This window comes from Gopherus flavomarginatus, chromosome 7, assembly GCF_025201925.1.
Source record: "Gopherus flavomarginatus isolate rGopFla2 chromosome 7, rGopFla2.mat.asm, whole genome shotgun sequence".
Classification (NCBI taxonomy): domain Eukaryota; kingdom Metazoa; phylum Chordata; order Testudines; family Testudinidae; genus Gopherus; species Gopherus flavomarginatus.
In genome coordinates this window covers 40,076,195-40,097,542 of record NC_066623.1, presented here as the reverse complement: position 1 = coordinate 40,097,542, position 21,348 = coordinate 40,076,195, and positions in this window count along the sequence as shown.

Genomic DNA, 21,348 nt, shown 5'->3' with positions numbered 1-21,348 from the left:
AAGTCTGGGATGCTCCCCATGCCCCTCGCCATGCCAGTTACACCTTCACCTGGTGCTGAGCAGCAGGCTGCCCTGAGGAGACCACCTGAAAAACACAAGACTCTGCAAACCTTGCTCAGGCCAGGAAGAGCTACTCTTATCCATGGAAGTCCTGTGCCCTTACCCCTGACCATGCCCATCTGGCAGCAGTTGCCTCTGGTAATCCAAGCATGCTTGCAAGGCCTCTCTCACTCCCATCACTGAGACCTGCATCCTGCCTTGACGCCAGCATGACCAGCCTCATCTCCAAGGGACACACTGTAGTTGCAGCTCCATGCAGCTGGAAGGCTTTGAACACTCTGTCCTTCTGGTGGTTCCCTTTTCCTGTTCTCTGTAGCTCTAGTGTCAGAGGAGCAGAGAGCTGCAGACAGGCTTAGCCCTGTGGGAATGCTGCTGCTCAGTGCAGAGCTCTGGCCAATCCACAGTAATGGAGGATCCTGATCCAGGAAACAGCCATTTCCGTGTGCCAGTTACTCATGAGAAGGTCTCCCAGTTGGTGGGTGGCTTATTTCCTGAAGCAGGAAGGTTTGTCACCCTGATCATTTTTTTTTCCTTTCTGGTATTACCATAGATATTCCTAACATTCATCGCAAAATTTAATCCTTTCTGGAATCCTGCTGAGATTTTTTGCCTCAATACTTGTGGCAGTGAGTTCCACAGGTTAATTATAGGTTAGGTAAGAAAGTACTTTCCTTTATCCATTTTAAATGTGTTGCCCTGTTCTAATGGTAGGAGGAATGGGAGCTCCTACTTTATCTTCTCTTAAGCCATTCTTTATTTTCTCTGTCTCTACCAAAGCAGCGGTTCCCCTGGAGCTGTCCGGTGACACACAAGTCTTAATTCTGGAGTGGTGATAATTAGCTTAGAACTCAGCAATGCCTGTGAGTCATTCCAACTCTCCCCCTGTACCCCCACTGTGCATCACCTTCTACTTATTTACAATAGAAAGTATTTCATCTGCCCCAGCTTTGCCCAACTTCATGGGTCTGTAACCTGGTTCACACTGGAAAGGCCCGTTCTGGGACAAATGGTGCAATCTGGAATTAACAGTGCAATTAGTCTGTCAGCCAAAGTCAGAATTCTTCCTATTTTGCTGTGCTCTCCATACTTTATGATCAAGAAGTTGTGCACACACTTTGCATGCTGGCCTGGACACACACCCATATGCGCTCCTACTCTTACTGACACACGCACACTGTGAATGAGCTCCAAACATTATCACCACTGCTTTTGATGTTGCATAAACTTGAGCAGATCTAAGAAGTCTTCTTTGCTTCCATGTCCCTGGCTGTGAATTCTCCCTTCCTCAGTACCTGGACTGCTCATCCAGAATTCAACATGTCTGAGCTGTGGCCAGGCTGGGATTCCAGTTCAGTTCCACTCTGCACTTATATCCAGTGAGTTCCTCTCCTCCTGTGGCTGGACAACAGAGGCTGCATGCTGAATCACAAGGATGGCAGGGCTGCTGCTCAGAGACTGATAGTTCAGAGCAGCTGTGGGGACAGAAACTGGGTGATGGAGGGCTTGTCTCAGCAGAAGGTGTAGTGGGAGGGGCTGGTGAATGATGGGGCTAGCAGGTGAGAAGCACAATTAGGTTTGACTGATACATAGTGGAAACACCTATCAATCAATTTCTCAGAGTAAAAATGACTAACATCAATTCAATACAAATCTCTGGATTTCTTCATACCATGAATTTCATTTTCTCCCATTAAATTATTCATTTGGCAATAAAACTGCTCCTCCCTTTCCTGCGCCCCAAAGCCAGAATTTCACATGGCTGCTATCTCCTATTTCAGCACAGAAGATTCCCAAGTGCCACAGAGGTGGTGTGAGTGCCTCGGTGCTGGCCATTCCCTGTGGCAGTGATACAGCACCCAGGAGGCAGCTGGGTCCCTCTGCTGAGAGGTCCCAAGGAGGTAAGGTAGTAGTTGAGTTTGGTGTCCCATTGTTGTAGCAGAGCACTGTGCTGTGCTAGTCACTGTGATATAGCAGAGGTGATCCAGGGAGCACTCAGGTTCTGGTGATGTGTTCCAGCGGGGGTGTGTGTGTGTGTGTGTGTGTGTGTGTGTGTGTGTGTGTGTGTGTGTGTGTGTGTGTGTGTGTGTGTGTGTGTGTGTGAGTGAGAGAGAGAGAGAGAGAGAGAGAGAGAGAGAGAGAGAGAGAGAGAGAGAGAATGCAGTTGTGTCTCAGGGCTGGAGGTTTCTGGTGACTGTAACAAAACAGAGGGGATGCAGTCCTGCTGGAGATTCCTGGCTGCTGGGATACAGTGGAGCTGACCCAGCTGCTGTATTATAGTGGAGAAAATGCAGTCATGGCCCAGTCTTGCTGGTTCCTGAAAGCTGTAGTATGGCAGAGGCGGGGCCGTTGCGTTTCCTGGTGCTGCAATATCATGGAGGGAGGACAGTCCTGGGTGCTGGGATACAGCAGAGGTGATGCAGTCATGAAAATCCCTCTCCTCTACTGCAGTCTCTATTGCACACACTGTTTCTCAAGGGCAGACCTTCACTCTCCTAGTCTTCTGCCCAACTTGGGGCCTTCTGACAAAGATATTTGAAGAAAACCTCTTGCTGCCCTCTCAGTGTTGGGAGACACACGACCAGCACAGACTCCTTGAGAGGGAGGGACAGCTCAGTGGTTTGAGTATTAGCCTGATAAATCTAGGGTTGTGAGCTCAATCCATGAGGGGGCCATTTGGGGATTAGCCCTGCTTTGAGTGGGGGGTTGGACTAGATGATCTCTTGAGGTCCCTTCCAACCCTGATATTCTATGAAACACTTCAGGGCAGACTTCCCAAGGACCAGAGAAAACATGAACCCTGCTCCCCTAGACAGTGCAAAGCCCTGCAATATGATATTATTGACAAAAGCTGTGACAATATAGATCATTTTTGTCACCGCTATTATATATTTGCAGGAAATATTGTACAAAGGTTGTCATGGATTTGTAAAGAATAAATCGTGTCAAACCAATCTGATAGCTTTCTTTGATAGGATAACGAGTCTTGTGGATAAGGGAGAAGCGGTGGATGTGGTATACCTAGACTTTAGTAAGGCATTTGATAAGGGTCTTGCATGATATCCTTATCGATAAACTAGGCAAATACAATTTAGATGGGGCTGCTATAAGCATAACTGGCTGGATAACTGTACTCAGAGAGTAGTTATTAATGGCTCCCAATCCTGCTGGAAAGGTATAACAAGTGGGGTTCCGCAGGGGTCTGTTTTGGGACCGGCTCTGTTCAATAACTTCATCAACGACTTAGATGTTGGCATAGAAAGTACGCTTATTAAGTTTGCAGATGATACCAAACTGGGAGGGACTGCAACTGCTTTGGAGGACAGGGTCAAAATTCAAAATGATCTGGACAAATTGGAGAAATGGTCTGAGGTAAACCGGATGAAGTTCAATAAAGACAAATGCAAAGTGCTCCACTTAGGAAGGAACAAGGTAAAACAGCTGCCACCCGAATAAATTGCAGTGGGGAATATGAGAAGAGGGACTGATGAGGGGGACAGGAAGGAAGAGGAGGCAAACCAAAGGAAAGAAGAGGGAAGTTGTGGGTGTGAGGCGAGGGGAAACAGGAGGGGAGAGGCAGGGGCTGGGAAAGGGGGTGTCGGGTCTGGGAAGTAGGCAGCTGGATCTAGTGGTTGGAGCAAGGAATAGTGTCAGAGAGTCAAGCCAAGAGTTGGAGCCAGAGTCCAAGGGCAAGGATGAGGAACAAGGCAGGAAGCAGGAACCAGGAGCAAGGCAAGGTACAGTGTAGCAGCCAGGTAGAGTCCAGTTGTATGGACAACTTCCTGTGCCACTCTTTGGTTTTAAATAGGAAGCCCTGACCAATGAGAGATCCTTTGAGCAGGGGGTTGGCCTAGATGACCTCCTGAGGTCTGTTCCAACCCTAATCTTCTATGATTCTATGATTCCAACCAGGGCCCAAGGAAGGCCTCCCTGATGTAGCTTCAGGTTTCATGGTCTCTCTTCTCTGCTGGTTAGTAGCAAGCTGCTGGGAGCAGGGAAGTGACAGTTGACTGTGAACCCCCCCAGACCCAGGTTGAGACTCATGAGGTTGTGACAGGGTGAGGTGAGGGCTCGGCAAGGGCACCAACTGCCTCCAGACCCCAGGGGTGCTTAATCCCCTGCTCCGCCCCAGACCCCACCCCCACTTGCCCTCTTCCCCCAAGTCCCCACCCCTGCACTGCCTCTTCCCGCCCCTGCTCCACACCGCTCTGCCTCTTCCTGCCCAGTTCCACCCCTTCCCCTGAGTGCGCCCCATCCCTGCTCCTCCCTCTCTCTCCAGTGCCTCCTGCATGCTGCAGAACAGCTGAATACGGCAGGTAGTAGGCGCTGGGAGGAAGGGGTAAAAGTTGATCGGTGGGGCTGCAGGCAGACGGGAGGTGCTGCGGGGAGGAGGATCTGGCTGCCAATGGGTGCTAAGCACCTGCTAATTTTTTTCTGTGGGTGCTCCAGGGTTGGAGCACCCACAAAGTTGACTCCTATGGGAGGGGAGGGGAAGTGTCTGTAAGGCAGCGCCTTTGTAGAGTAATGGATTCCAGGGCCTGAAGGGACCTTTGCAATTGTCTATTCTGACCCCCTGTATAACACAGGCCAGAGAACTGCCCCAGATAATTCCTAGAGCAGATCTCTTAGAAAGACAGCCCATCCTGATGTCTGATTGAAGACTGGAGCGTGTTTGAAAAGCACTTGTACAAAAGACACCCATAGGTTAATCTGGCTGTGTGAGGTGCTGAGACACCCCTGCACGGAGTGTGGGGGAGATGATGGTATCAGCTCATGGGTTCTGAACAGGGGGTGAGAGGGGTCTCCCACACCAAAAAAAAAAATGTATGGTTTTGTAGAGAACTGGTGCTAGGTCTATTCTCTCACCATGTCTAAAGCCTGTCTCCGTCTAAGCAGGTTACTCAGCCTCTTGGCCAGCGTAAGGCTTGGGGTGTGTGTAGCACTGCTCTCATTCTCCTACTGGTTGTTTTTCCCTTTCTTGGTCCACCACCACCCTCCTACTGGCATGTAAGTGACACTTCCTACATCGGTTTCTACACCAACTTACACTCGCTTACAGGCTTACCAACATGTCACTTACAGCCACCATCTGTGTCACCTCTGCTTCTGGCCCAGAATGTGCAGTGTGTCAGCTCGGTGGAGTATTAACTGCAGAATGCTTCTGAGCCAGCCAAGCATAAACCAAAGCATATGTCAGCTCTCCTTACGTTTACAGACGAGAACATCACCTGGCACCGTCAGAGACATGAGCACATGCACGACTCTCTGGAATGCAGCTCCTGACTATACACCATCTCCAGGAGAGCCAGCAGACAGAACTGGGTAGACAAGCCATGTGCAGGTCACAGATAAACGAGGTTAGCCAGGCTCTCAAATGTCTCCATAGGCTTTGGATACTGGGGGAAGGACTTTGGTTCTTTCATCTTCTCATGCTCAGAAGTAAGTGGATGGATTTTTCTCTCATTTTTAACACAAAGCCATGAATAAAATTCCCTGCAAGTGGAAACATGGCCCCTCTTAGTTAGCCCCAAGGAGACTTTATCAGATTTCAGCAGCTTTTCATGAAATAAACATGCCACTCACTGCTTGGCACCTCATTTTCCCCAATTTCTTTTTCCTTTTCCTTTGGATTGTATTGTTCTCTCAGGTTCTTTCAGGGCTCATTAACTCTCCTGTTTCAGAGAGATAGAGGGCAATGGGCTATGGGCATTGCTGTTGAGGAGCTCAGAGAGGGCTGGGCCTTTTGGGGCTTGTCCCATGTGGTTACTGGAGGGTGCATATGGTCCTTGCCCTCATTTCTGAATCTGGAATTTCCAGCTCCAAGAACATGCAGTGTCTGGCCTGGCCAGTCTCCTATACATGCAGACACCAGGCCTCTCAGAGGCAGGAACTATCAGGAGGTTTCATCCTGCTGTCCAGCTGTTAGGGAGTTTTTACCTGACTGCCCACTGGCCATGCCTGTAGGGTTAGTGTGTCAGCCCCCTGCCACTGCTCACAGCACTCCTAGCTTCCCTCTCCCTTTGCAGATCCCTGGGGCACATCTCTGTGTAAGGAAGGACTGGGGGACATAGAGGAGTTAGGGGAAGGCTAGTGCACTGGAGAGGACACCCCCTCTGCCTGGAGACCTGTTGTGCACCTGGTTAGTGTTAAGGGCTGTTGGAGTTTCATGGTAGAGTTGTCAGATGATTTTGTCTCTTCCATGGCAGGGGAACTGTCCTGGCAGCCTGATGAATGTGGTTTGCCTGCAACCTGTGGCAGATTCTGTGCTTGTTCTCTGTGACACTTCCTTGGAATTGATCTGTTGCAGTCTGAGGTAGCCAGCTTTGAGATAACAATAGCAATCTGCTTCTGGACTGGTAGGGCCCCTCTCTTCTGCATGTCCTGGTTAAGAAAGGCCAAGTCAAGCTCTTAACCCAGCTCCAGGCATACGGCTTTCTTCATGCATAAGTTCTGGAACCACTGTTGGTCACCCAGGTCTGCATGACAATATAGTCCCACCAGGGCTGCCCACAGGATTCAGGAGGCCTGGGGCAAAGCAATTTCTGGGGCCTCTTCCATAAAAACAAAAGTTGCAATATTATAGAATACTATATTCTCATTGAGGCCCCTGTGGGGTCCGGGGCCTGGGGCAAATTGCCCCACTTGCCTCCCTTTCCCCTGGGCGGCCCTGAGTTCCACCCCTGAAGGTTTTGGGATCCTGTTCCAGAAATGCCAGTCAGCACAAAGGAAACCACAGCTATTAAAGCCCTGCATCAGATATCTCCACTGCTCCGTCTCTACACACCGCCTGTGTGATCTCCTTAGCCCCCTGCTCAGGGCATCATGTCACCGCTGGCATGCCCTCCACCATGTGTCACGCCCTGTAACTGCCTCCTGCTCCTGAAAGGAGTTTTAAAGGGATTGCATTAACGCCAACGTTTCGTACAAGTCATCCATCACCTGGGACTCAGTTCTTGTTGCTGGGACACAGGCTGTGGACAGAAACCCAGAGTGTGCCCAGTCAATGAGGTTTACCTGAATGAGCTGGTGAGTTAAGAGCATCTGCACATGTTCCCAGAAAGGACAGACAAGTTCATTCACATTACACTGAAAAGAATTCATAGAACAACTCATATTGGTGCAGCACTAAGAACCATGGGACATCCCCCAATAGGCCTAGTGCCTCAAACAAGGGAGTGCAGAGCCAGGGAAGATGCAATGACTTTATTCAAGCTTTGCAGTCTGGTTGCTTTCACTTCAGCTAGGCCATCTTGAGTGGGCACACCCTGTTAGAAGTGCTACTGAAAATATAGGATTCAGGTCTATATTTTCGCCTGAGATAGAATTTTAAGTCTTGTTTGCCCATTTTATTCTTGATGCACTTATATTCTTACTAATATGTGTAAACAAAGACACTGTGTATGTTGCTTCTGCCTAGCCAGCTAGGTTTGTTAGTGAGAACAGATAAGAACAGTTAAAATGTTACTGGGTACGGTGTGAATATAATATATGAGCTCACACTTGAAGACTGCCTCAACTCCTATCTCAAGGCAAGGTCAAGCAACCAGTCGGGAGGGGCAAAGGGGGGATTGAGGGGAAGGTAAAACACTAAAAGACCAGAGAAATGTTTGCCCCTGACCGTAGCACAACCTCACTCCTTACCTCTTCCATGGGGTACAAAAAAAGTGCTTTTCTGATATTCCTTTCCCTTGCAGTCCCTCAAAACCTTCCACATATCCTTCTCAATCTCATCCCAGCTTGACCCCTGGACCTAGTATGGGCCCTAATTCTTCCATATCAATTTATTTTCAAAATCCATTACCCCGGCTTGCCGGAACCCACAACTACCATCATGAGAGCCTGCCATACTCCCGCCAAACAGCTGCTCACACAGTTAGCAAGAGTAACTTACCTGGCTGCTTCTCACCTGTCCAACGTGATGCATCTGAGTCACATCACCAATGTGTTAGAGGGCTTTCCCTTCACCCTCTCCCCTGGTTCTTGTCATGCAGACAGAAAACAGAAGACTGAAAGTGCAGGCAATGCGATGTTTATTGGGGTTAGTTTCCAGCAAGCATGTCCATGGAACATGACCATAAGTTGTAAGGGGTGGGACTGCGGGTATGCATTTCAGGTAATTATGCCTGCTAAGGAGGGAGGGGCATGGGACACTGGGAAACAAGGCTCTGCAGCATCAGAGTTATGGACATGCTTGCTAATATATTGGTGATGTGACTCAGATGCATCACGCTAGACAGGTGAGTAGCAGCCAGGCAAGTTCCTCTTGCTAACTGTGTGAGCAGCTGTTTGGCAGGAGTATAGTAGGCTCTCATGATGGTAGTTGTGGGTTCTGGCAAGTCGAGGTAACAGATTTTGGAAATAAATGGATATGGAAGAATTAGGGCCCGTACTAGGTTCAGGGATCAACCTGGGATGAGATGCGGGAGGTTTTGGGGGACTCCCAGGGAAAGGAATATCCAAAAAAAGGGATGGTTCTACAAGGTCTGTGCACTGGGGTGGCATACTGGGTAAAACGGGAAGCTGATCTCCTCCAGCATATTAAGGATTTGGAGGGGATAGTGGATCAACAATGGATTTTAATGAAAAAATCCATACTAGCGGTGGAGGTAGTGGCTTTAAAGACACGGGGCACTGCATGGGCACAGAAGTCCTATGAGGCAACTCAGCGGGAGAGGGATGAACTGGTGGGGAGGGTGGCAGATTTAGAGGATGAGCTATACTGGTATAAGCAGGAAAGTAACAGACCAGGGGGTCCCGAATCGTCTGCCCCACCAATGGCAGAAAAGGAGTCACCCCCAATCCAGAGAATACACTCTACCCATGACTGCCAGTGGGCGTTATAAATTGGCAGTCCACAGTCAGAGCCCCTGAGAAAGTGGCTACTGCCTAGGAGCTCCGGGAGGTGGTCATAGTAGTCCCTGATGGTGGTTGGGGGCAGGACCACGCTCTGCAAACAGTAGTCCAGGCAGAATTTTCTCCCTGGTCTCTAAAGAACTGGGATGCAATGCTGAGTCAGCTGGGGAAGGTGCTTGAGATCAGTTTGTGCTGTGGCTTGAGAGATAGAGGGTTTAACTCATGAGAAAGAGGTAGCCGTAAAGCAGTCTGTTGGGATGGGGCACACTGGGCAATAATGTGGTGGGGTTGGGAAATACATTTCTGATTTTGGGGCAGGTGTTGAAACAGCTATTCGGGGTGTACTCTTGTACTGCAGGGATGAACAAGATAAAGAGAATCCCTGGGGAAACAGGGCGGGATATACTTAATCACATATAGGCATGGGCATGGTGCTGGCTGGATCCTGTGGACAGCCCATGGGTGATACCCCAGGCAGGGGCACTGGAACCTGGTTGGGGTGTAGAGTTGCTGGAGAAATGGTTAGAGCTGAGTGATTCGTAAGTGTGAGGCACTTACAGATGCAGCACCCTGAGCTTGTTCCTAGCTGGCTGCCTCAGCTTATGAAGCAGGTGGATGTGTGGAGACAAATGCATCAGAGGGGAGAGCCAATCCATGCTATCACCCTGGGGAGTCAGTACTGGGTGGACAGGAGTGGATTGGCTCAGAGGGGAGGGTCTAGGGCAGTGGTTTTCAAACTTTTTGTATTGCTGACCCCTTTCACACAGCAAGCCTCTGAGTGTGACCCCCCAATATAAATTAAAAATGGGGGAGGGGTATTTTAATTAAATGAAGACTTAGGGCTGTCAGCCCCATGGAGCTGACAGCTCACGACCCCCATGTAACCACCTTGCGACCTCCTGAGGGGTCATGACCCCCAGTTTGAGAACTCCTGGTCTAGGGGAAGGGGCTGTGGTTTTGGGGGGATACTCAAAGATGAGTAGTTTACTCTGATGGATGTGGCAGCAACCCCCATTCTACTCTCAGAGCCAGGATAGGGACTAGGGGTTCCCAGATGCCTGGGCGCATGGAGCCCCACCTCTAGATGTGTTGTTGCTGTCTGTACTTTTCTTGGCTTAGGTTTCTTTTCTTCCTAAGTCGTTCTTTTCTCTATCCCCTATCCCTTCCACTCTCCGCTTCTTCTCTCTCGCTCCCCATCCCTCCGCTTCTTCTCCCCCCATCTCTAAAAGTATTTATGGTTGAAGTTATGGTTGCCAGGCAATATGGAATGTCTTTACTAATTAGTCCCTGGAAAGCGATTTCAAGAAAAGCAATAAAAACTGACAAAAAGGATCAGGCCCAAGGATTGAAAAGTTTGTGTCTGCATGAAGCAGTTTTGTTTAAAGCCATAGCCCCTCCCAAATAGGCTAAAAGGGGGGCAAAAAAGGGAAAAGGGTCAAGTCAGAGTTCTTGATCCCTTGCGGGTGAAAATTTGGAAACAGCTTTTAAGACTCGTACACCCTGGAATTTTTGCTACATCTGGCTGAGCATGCAGGGAGAATCCCTGGCTTTTAAGCCAAGGAGTTTTAGTGGAACAGTCAAGCCTCAATAATGCTGCCTCTCAGCTATTACCTGTGAATAAACTTAAAGCTGGGCACAGCAGAGAAACCATTACAGGCCTGGTCTGCTGTACCAGAAGGAAAACTGAGGTTTCACCACCTCATGAATTTCATAAATAACCAGGGATAATTCACCCTTTCCTTTAAGGGTAGAAACCATTGAAACCTGGCCTGCCTATAAAACAAAACACTGGAAAGTATGGAGGTAATTGTTCTGTTTTCCTGCAATCAGCAAGGAGATTTGTAAAAGGAAGAGGTATTTTAAGCACTAATTTCCCGCCCCTAAAGGGAGTAGGAAAATGTTCTTTTGTCTTTCAGAATTTTAGAAAAGGTGACGCCAGCTGAAGAGTGATTCAGGATACCATGGATCACAACAGGCAACTAGGGTGGTCCCCATGAGTCCTATGGGAGTAGTGAGAAAGAGAGGAACTCACTGGGAACCACTGGGGGATAGATGTGGAGGATGCAATGGTGTAAATTGGACAATAATTATATTAAGCAATTGCCTGTCCAGAGAAAATGTTTGGATCTGTCCCTCCCCGATGGTCATGGAGGAGCAGACCCAAGAGCCTGTTGCCAGGGGTGCAGAATTGGGTGTAATGTAAATGGGGTATGGAGTGTTCTGCTGGAACTGTACACAGTTCTGTAATATAATACTTGGGAGTACAAGTGCACCAGCAACTGGCACAATTACACACATCTACATGCTGCCATAGAGACTTTGTAGCACAAATAGATTTGTGGAACTCATTGCTGTGAACAATTGAACCAGTGCATATTACCTGATTCCATACCAAGTGGTCGAGCTGCTTTGGACTTTTCTGTGCATATTCAATGAGCTCATGATATGGACAAAAGCATGCGAAACCTGCAGGAGCAGCTTGATGCAACTGTCAACAATTGGACATATTTAAAATATATTTTCCAGAATGGTGTTAAAAGGATTTTAACCCTGCCAAAAGAGGAGAAGCAGTGTTTCTTATGGTGGCCCAGATGCTGGACTATACTACAATGGTCAGGACTCTCAATGTTACTGTGGATCATTATGGCTAGTGACCTGTTGTTAAGTACACTAATTCTGCAACGTATACTGCAGTGGTTCCGGGGGGCACAGACCCACAAAGCACAACCATTGGTTATAACACATAAAGCAATGTAGGCCCTTTACCAAAGTGTAACAGATAACCCAGACCCAACCGTCTTGGGCCCGTCACTATGGGAAGTCTGGAACACTAAGTGGAACACATGCAGTATGCCCATACGAGGAAAGGTGCCAGGTATTATACTGCACAGAGGGAAGTGGGGCATATGGAGCATTGACATATTCCATCTTGATATCTGGCCCTTTCAAGAAATGTGCTGTCACACCTGGGCAGGAGGGTCCCAGAAGAAAAGTGGAAAAAAAGGTCTGGAGTGTTAGGAGTGCTAATGACAATGTAGGATTCAGGTCTGTATTTTCACCTGAGATAGAATTTTGGGTCTTGTTTGCCTGTTTGATTCTTGATACACTTATATTCTTACTAATATGTGTGAACAAAGGACAAAGACACTGTGTATTGTGCTTTTGCCTAAGCCAGAGGGTTTGTTAGTATAATGGGAACAGATAAGAGCAGTTAAAGTGTTACTGGGCATGGTGGGAGTATAATATACAGGCGGGTGCACACTTCAAGACTGCCTCAACTCCTATCTCAAGGCAAGGTCCTCCCATGGGGTACAGACCAGGTGGGACCAAAACCCCAGATCCATGCCCGTCCTCCCCCACAGAACGGAACACGACCATAAGGGATCGGACTGTGGGTATGCATTTCACATATAATTATGCCTGCTGAGGAGGAGAGAATGGGACACTGGGAAACAGGGCTCTGTGGCATCAGAGTTATGGACATGCTTGCTGGAAACTAACCCCAATAAACATTGCATTGTCTGCACTTCAGACATCTGGTCTTCTGCTTTCGGTCTTTGTGACAAGAACCAGGAGAGGGTGAAGGGAAAACCCTCTAACACACCCCAGGGCCGACCCCTCAGGTGAATGCTGCCATGAAGCCAAGACTGAGGGAAAAATGGGCCCCAATGGAAGATGTGTCTCCTGACTGTGTGACATGAGGGAAGAGCAGGAGTGGTCAGAGCCCATTCAGGCCCAATTGAGAGACTAATTGGTTCTTTTTGTTTTCCATACTCCAGGGTGCTTAATGGGCTAGAACCAGACCCAGTACTGCCTGTATCTGGGCTGGCTGGAGAAGAGCACGGGTCTGGAGTGCTGCCGATGGAGTCAATAGTTCTGGCTGAGGGGCGGGGCCCTGCCTGTGATCGATGTGTAGAAATGAAGCCCCTGCTTAGAGACTCTGCCTCTCAGGATACTGTGTGGAGCTATGACCTTCCCCTCTGAGGACGGGTAACTGAGGAGGTGAGAGCAGAATGTTCCAATCCTGCCTAGTGCAAACTGGGATTTGCAGTAATCTGCAGGACCAGCCTACAACATTTTGGCACCTGAGACAGAGATCTCAAATGATGCCCCCTTGCTTGGGCCAAAACTTTGAAAGGTCTCAATTCTGCCTTCTTCCTATTCTACTCCTCTCATGGTACTGCTTTGCTACCTACCCTAATCAAGGAGAACTAACAACTTAAAATGCCTTGTTCTAAAATTTTAAGTAACACTTAACTTTCAGACGCCTGAACAGCAAATGTAACTTTTATTGTCTGCATAGTAAACACTGGCATTTTTATCTGTTTGAATAATAAAAATGGTGATTTCCGTGCCTTCTTGGCAGAGGCGGCTCCAGGCCCCAGCACACCAAGCACGTGCTTGGAGCGGCATGCTGCTGGGGGGTGCTCTGCCGGTCACGAGGAGGGAGGCAGGCAGGCCACCTTTGGCGGCATGCCTGCGGAGGGTCCATTGGTCCCGAGGCTTCGGTGGACCCTCCGCAGGCACACCTGCGGGAGGTCCACAGGAGCTGTGGGACCGGCGACCAGCAGTGCGCCCCCCATGGCCTGCCTGCGGGAGGTCCACCGGAGCCGCGGGACCAGTGACCGGCAGAGCACCCCCCGCAGCATGCAGCCATGGTTGAGGTGGTGAAATGTCTAGAGCTGCCCCTGCTTCTTGGTTGCAAAGATCTGAACTGCTTCCTGAAGGTCCACAGTCTGGGCCAGCTCATGTTTTATTGAGATGGTTGCAAGGCCAACCAGCCTCTCTTGTGTCATTGTGGAGTGTAGATGTCTTTTTTATTAACTTCAGCTTGGAGAAGCTGTGTCCTCCACAGGCAACTCTTACAGGAAGTGTTAGAAGTATGCACAGAGCAACAAAAGCATTTGGAAAGGGGGTGGTCATCTTATTTGTGCACATATATTCCAGAACAGCCTTTGGAGTTGATCCTGCTAAAATGTATCTTGAAAGGGCTTTCCGTTCGTTGCCTAAATCACTCGCATCAATAGCACACATGTCATCATGTGTCAACACTGTCTCTAGTGCCATGCATTGCTGGTGTAGGTCTTCTTCAGGTATAGTGAGGAGTTTTGGAATATCATACAACATTCCAAATATACTGCTGTGTTCCTTGAGCTGCATGAAATGTTCTTCAACTGACTGTATTGCACAATCTAGCACTTGGTTAAAGAATTCAACTTTGAATTGTTGTTTGGGGTCTCTTATGGGATTATCCCATGCCTCGTAATCAAAATGTCTTCTTCTTCAGTGACTCTTGTATTCTTGAATGGGCGGGAAAATAGCTTCAGTATGAAGTTCCTCTGCCAACTTCTGTGTACTCTTCAGAACGTTTTGAAGTCCCTCATCTGATCGGTAAGACTGTAGGTATGACTTTGCTTTGTCCAGTTGTTCCATTGCTCCAGATATATCAAGGTCAAGACCTTGAAGTGTCTTGCTTACAACATTTATTTCAAACAGTATGTCATGCCACAACACTAAGCCACACAGAAATTTGAAGTTATGTATGTTTCTGGTGATTCCATTTCCCTCTGCCACTCTTCTCCCACAAACAGTTCCTGTCACAGCATTATCCTCCATAATGCCAACTCTGGCATCATCTGTCTTCCCAATTTGGTGTTTGATAGGCTTTATTGTCTCCACTTGACTTTCCCATTGTGTGGCACTCAGTGGTTGCGGTGTCAGAGAGGATGTTCCCAGATGTTGCTTCAAAATTTGCCATTGATGAGTTGATGCAGAAAAAAATACATAGATGCTTTGAATTACATAAAAAAATTCAGCAGCCTCACTAGAAGCTGATGCTCCATCACTGACCACCAAGTTCAATGAATGAGAACTGCATGGGACAAAAAAGCTTGAGGGTTTAAGTCTTAGGGTATGGCTACATTTGGAATTTCAAAGCACTGCCCCGGCAGCGCTGCGGGAGATCTGCCACGGCAGCGCTTTGAAGTGTGAGTGTAGTTTGAGCGGCAGTGCTGGGAGAGAGCTCTCCCAGCGCTGCATGTAAACCACATCCTTTACGGGTGTAGCGTGCAGTGCTGGGAGCCGTGCTCCCAGCGCTGCCGCCCTGGTTACACTGACGCTTTACAGCACTGTATCTTGCAGCGCTCAGGGGGGTGTTTTTTCACACCCCTGAGCACGAAAGTTGCAGCACTGTAAAGTGTGAGTGTAGCCATGGCCTGAGATCCGTGTCTGCTCTCCTCTGTTCTTTAGTCTCATGTTGGCATCATTATTGTAGCCCTGACCTCTCATGTCAGCTATCGCAATTCCCGTATCTTCTAGCTTTTTAAGATGCGTATTTGTCATACTAGCTCCTGTAGTATCGTCAGTGTTAATAAATTCTAGAAAATGCTCTCTGACAGTCACCATTGCAGGAACATTTTCATTAGGTTCTGTTGTTGTTGTTACAAAACAAGCCATTAAAGTCATTTGTTCTGTATAGCTGATGTCAGGTGTGCAATCCAGAATAACAGAGTAATATCTTACTGACTTCAGATCTGCCACAATCTTCTGTGTGACTTTTGTTGCCAGTAACTGTATGATCTCATTTTGAATTTTTTTCCAAGGTAGTGGTGTGTGTACATTCCTTGGGTGGTGACTCTTAGATGCTCCTGGAGTACAGCATCAAACTCAGCCATCAGCTCCACAATGTTAAGGAAGTTTCCATTGTTTGGTACATACAGCTGATCTGAAGTGCCACGTAGTGCTAGGTTTTGGGTAGCAAACATTCACACAATGGCAATGAGCCTTTTCAGAACATTTTGCCAGTAAAGAGACTCTGATGCAATCTTCTCTTGATGCTGATCATCTATGGTGGCTGTACTGGGGCAGTTGCCCCACTCCTGAAAAAGGCTAGGCTGATTGGGGAAGCAGCCACAGCTGGCCCTATAAAAGGGCTGTGAGCCAGGGGCTGAGTCATTCTTTCTCCAGCCTTGGCGGGAGAAGGACCTAGCTGCCTGGGAGCTCAGGGTACCGTGAGTAGAGCAGTGCTGGGGAAAGGAATAGGAGCTGGGGAGTTCCGGACTGGCAACTCCCCAGGTTGCAGGCCTTGGGAAAGGCCAAAGCAGGTACTGGGGTTGTAGAGGTACAGCCTGGGGTTAGGCAGAGGCAGCTGGTCCAAACCTACTTGCTGATGATGAGTGGCCAAGACAGACTGCAGTTTGCCCCAGTGATTGGGAGCTAGATGAGGACTGGCAGTAGCCACTGAGGAAAGGTGGGTGAGAGCATTGGGGGTATCGCCTGGGAGGGGATACCCAGAGTGTGGCGGTACTGCTGGGGCAGAACCCCAAGGTAATGGGGCACGGTCTGGGAGGGACATGGGGTCAGTGGCAGGTGTGCCGCCAGACAGCAGAGGGCGCTCTGGACTGGAATCAAGCTAATTCCCTGGAGAGCCAGCAGGAGATGCCACACCAGTGAGTCACTGCTTCGCTACAGTGGCCTTTAACCTTAGTCTCATCTCAAGCTCTTTCCACCTATGGAATGCTCTCTGGTAATCTGCTGCCTTCTCATGACATGCCAGATTTCTAGACAGATTTTTCCAGTCCTTTGTTCCTGTAGAACCCAATGTGGCTGGAACTTTAGACTGGAAGAGTTTGCAACAAAAACAGTATAGACTCATAGAAGATAAAGGTTGGAAGGGACCTCAGAAAGTCATCTAGTCCAACCCCCTGCTCAAAGCAGGAACAATCCCCAGACAGATTTTTATCCCTGTTTCCTAAATGGCCCTCTCAAGAATTGAACTCACAACGCTGGGTTTAAGAGGCCAATGCTCAAACCACTGAGCTATCCCTCCCAGCCACTAAGTTATCCTTCAGCATTCTGGGGGTTTGAGTACATAAGAGACGGCCTCTCCACTTTGTCACCATTGGGGATTTCACGCCAGTAATGTGTTGGATGGAAACTTCTATTTTCATTGTCTTTGGGGAACATGAAGTTTTTCACTTGCTGCGGCCCATGCAGTACAAGGAAGTCCCTCAGGCTACTACTCAAGTGGTTCCACAGTCCTGGATCACCTAGACTTAAGGAACTAAACTCAGCAGCAGCTGTTTCTTGTGCCACCACCACGCTCTTCTCTGATCTACACTTTTCTTCAAAAATGTGCATGGTTACATCCATTTGAGAAGGAGATATGGATGCTGCAGTAGCTGCCAGGCCACCTGCACTCTGACTAACTGGAAGATCAGGCATCTCCTCACCACGCACATCCTCACTGGGGCCAGAAGGCTCGCCATGAACATTTGTCTCTATGTATCTCAGGAGAGCTCCTTCCTGCTTAGATAGGACAGCTTCTTTTGCTTTCTTTCTATTTCTGAATGCTGCCCCAGAGGGATGTTTTCTTCTTTCACTCATGACTGCTGTTCTGTGCCAGCTACAGTGGCTCTCAACACTCAGTTGAAGGGGACAAATAAGCAGGCTGGTAGCAGGGCCTGAGTGAGGGAAGGTATCAGCATCTTAAGGGCCTAACCAGCTCCTACTACTAAGGTGACCAGATGTCAAGAACAAAATATTGGGACACATGGGGGGGCGGGGAGGCAGGAGGCACTGCCGAAGCAAAATAAATAAACAAATGAAGTCGGAGTGCAAAATATCGGGACAAAAGGCGTCCCAACCATACGTCGGTTGGGATGCGGGACAAACTACTAAATAGCCAAACAGTCCCGATTTTATCAGGATCTGGTCACCTTACTTACTACTTCAGTTGACTGCCTGTTCCCCTCAAGTGGGTTCAGGGAAGCAGCAGGAAACAGGAAGCTCCCTGAGAAGCTGATATTAATCAGTCCAGGCTCCTAGGGGTGCTAGAGAGATACATAAGAGGCTCCTCCTCCTCTCTCTCCCTGCAGCTCCTGCTGCTACTTTCTGTTATTCCTACTCATTTTCAGGGCCGGTGCAAGGATGTTTCGTGCCCCCCCATGCCCCTGCCCTGAGGCACTCCACCCCATGGCAGCTCCCCCCCTCCGCCCTGAGGTGCCCCCCCGCAGTAGCTCCCCCCCGCCCTGAGGCACCCCCCTTGTGCCCGCAAGCCTGGGAGGCAGGAGAAGTGAAACAGCCACGACGTGCTCGGGGAGGAGGCAGGGCAGGGGTGAGCTGGGGCGGGGAGTTCCCCTGCGTGCCACTCCCCCGCCCCTTACTTGCTGCAGGTGGCCCTCCCCGTGCTCCCCCTGCCCAGCGCCCTCTGCCTAAATGCCGGCGGCGACCGGGGCGGCCGAAGATCCAGCTGCCACAGTCGCTGCCGAAGAAAATGGCACCCCCCAAATGCCAGCGCCCTAGGCGACGGCCTAAGTCGCCTATATGGTTGCACCAGCCCTGCTCACCTTTTCTCCTGCCTGCCTGTTATGTCTCTTGTGCCCTCCTTCCTCCAGCACAGCACTCCACCATCTCTGTGCATCTAGAGCAGAGAGAATACATATGCACCAGCAGCAGACACAATTTTCTACACTTTGGGTCCTAGTGCCCCCCCTTCCCAGCCTGACACTTGAGGTTGCTGCCTCAGTTTGCCTCATGGTAAGGCCAGCCCTGGCCAGAGGGTAGAGCACAGTAAGATGTACTCAGGGACAATACTGTACAGAAATAGGCATTATTTTTACTCTGGCCCAGGTACTGAGTGCTGGGGCCAGCATGCCCCAGGCAATGGCCTGCATTGTGTAAGCCCAGGGCCATGAGCAGAGCTTTGACAGAGAATTGGGGTTCTGCAAATGCAGTTTTCCTCACATCCCACCTTGAATGAGGGACCGTCCTGGACGGGACCTTTGCTCTGTGGGAACCCAGAATGTCCCTGCATTAACACACCTGGGCAGAAGGAGGTGGAGCCATCTGTGCCCTCCCTTCCCTACAAATACCCCAACCCAAACAATTCCACAAAGCACAACCAGGGGAAAGAGCCCAGATCTCCCTTCTCTGCCAGCTTTCCAGGGCCATAAGGAAAGCTTCCTGCCTCCTGGAGGGAAAGGGGAGGTCAGATCTGTGCAAGGGAATGTGAGGAGGGGAGGACAGAAAGGGGTCTGTGCTGTGGGGGGATGTAGGGAGATTTCATCTTTGTCCCTCAAGCCCTCCCACAGCCATGCCCCACTTCTATCCCACATGCCCCAGTGACTCCTTAGTCCCTGCACTGCTCCTGCATCCTCAGCCCAGCTCCTCAACCTTGTGGGGAAGCTGTGCTGGCCAGGCAGATAGCAGGGACAAGAAGAGATGTGGGGGCTGGGAGGTGTTCTGTGGCTGGTACACTCATTGCCAAGGAGCCTGGGGCAGGGGAGCAGGGAGCTGGGTTGTGTAACATGGCAGTGCTGAGAAATTATTTCTAATTGTTATTCTCATTTGGGCTCGGGTCAGTGCTGGTTCACAGAGCAGAAAGTGGGCTCTTCCCTCTCTGTGGTGTTCATCAACTGTCCTGCCTGCCCTGCTAGGGTTTCTCTTACACCAGAGGTGGGCAAACTATGGCCTGTGGGCCACATGCGGCCCACGGGACTGTTCTGCCAGACCCTTGAGCTCCCGGCTGGGGAGGCTAGCCCCTGGCCCCTCTCCCACCTTCCTCTCCTGCAGCCACGCTGCTGCACAGGCAGCGCAACTTGTGCCCGCCCACCTCCCGGGCTGTCCTGCCACTCTGAGCAGCATGGTAAGGAGGCGGGAAGCGGGTGGGGGGGAAGGGAAGTTGGGTAAGGGGCAGGAGGTCCCAGGGGGCAGTCAGGGGACAGGGAGTAATCGGATGGGGCGGAGGTTCAGGGGGTGATGGTCAAGAGACTGTGAGTGGGGGGGGTTGGCTAGGAGGTGGGGTCCTGGGAGGGGGTGGTCAGGAGACAAGGAGCAGGGAGGGTTGGATGGGTGGGAGGTTCTGAGGGGGGGCAGTCAGGGGGCGGGAAGTATGAGGGGGAGGATGGGGGCTGGGGCTACGCTGCTTGGGGAGGCACAGCCTTCCTACCCAGCCCTCCATACAGTTTCTCAATCCCGATGTGGCCCTCGGGCCAAAAAGTTTGCTCACCCCGTCTTATACTCTCATTTCCTCATGCCCGTATGGTCTCCACTTCACATTTTGAATAAACCAAGGACATTAACTGCCCCAAATGCCATTCATGCAGTGTTCCGGTGTCCCATGGGGTCTTGGGTTCTTGTCTGATGCTGTGAGGGGCTAAAGTGAACCTCTCAAACCCAGGAAATCCAACACCACCCTGGATCTGCCCAGCCCAGAGGCTATGCAGTTGGGATGGAGCACAACAGCACATTAGGTCAAAGTCTAACTGTCTTTGGCCACGTCCAGACTAGGGTATTAAAATCGATTTTAGATACGCAACTTCAGCTACGTGAATAACGTAGCTGAAATCGAATTTCTAAAATCGAGGTACTCACCCGTCTGGACGGCGCGGGATCGATGTCCGCGGCTCTCCGTGTCGATTCCGGAACTCCGTTCGGGTTGATGGAGTTCCGGAATCGATGTAAGCGCGCTCGGGGATCGATACATCGCGTCCAGACTAGACGCGATATATCGATCCCCGAGCAATCGATTTTAACCCGCCGATGCCGCGGGTTAGTCTGGACGTGGGCCTAGCTAAGGCAAAATCCAGGCTTAGGTCAGACATAGCAAACAGGAGCCCGTCCCCCATCCCCCAGCCTGTACTCAGACATTGAGCAGGCAGCACCCAAACCAGCCAGGCTTGCAAAATGTTACACCCCTTCTCTCCTGTCCTGAGGAATCCACTGAGAGTGCACTAGCCCTCACTAACCCTGCAGACCCCTACAATGTCTGCCCAAGCTGCCCACAGCCCCACGGTAAGAATATCCCCTATGCACAGCTACTGTCTCAGCCTACAGAGCTCAGCATTGCCAGGAAAAGACTTATCCTTTGGAGGTACATGCACACCTCTCCATTCCTCACAGTGATAGCTCTGCCAGCCTTTCCCAGCTAGTCTCTGCACCAGTCACTGCAGCTAGACCTAACACAGGGAATGCAGCCGGAGCGCCTGCTGGAATTTCAGCCTGGGGAACATCTCACAAACAACGGCATGCTCTTCTCGTCATTTTCATGTCTACTTATTATGCCACCCCGCCCCCACCCCGAGTCAGTCCTAGGGGCGATGGCAGCTCTGGGGCAGTCCTACGGGGTCGCCTTGGAGGGGTTGTGTGTAGCTTATCTTTGTATTTCCTGGTTTTCAGGTGTGTGTGGGGGGAGGGGAGGATTGTTACCTTAACTCTTCATTCCCTGATTCTAAGAGTGTTTCGATTCTTTCCCGTTCTGGCAGGGCAAGTGTCAGTGCTGGGCAACTTTGCATTAATAATGGTTTTGTGTAATTCATATCCTCACAGCTCGTGTGGCAATTTCTCCACATGCCAAGAGAGTTCAGTATGTCCCCCTGCCCCTGCCTGAGTGGAGAGTTCTGGTCTGGCCATGCTTTACACAGGGGCAAGGCAGGGGAA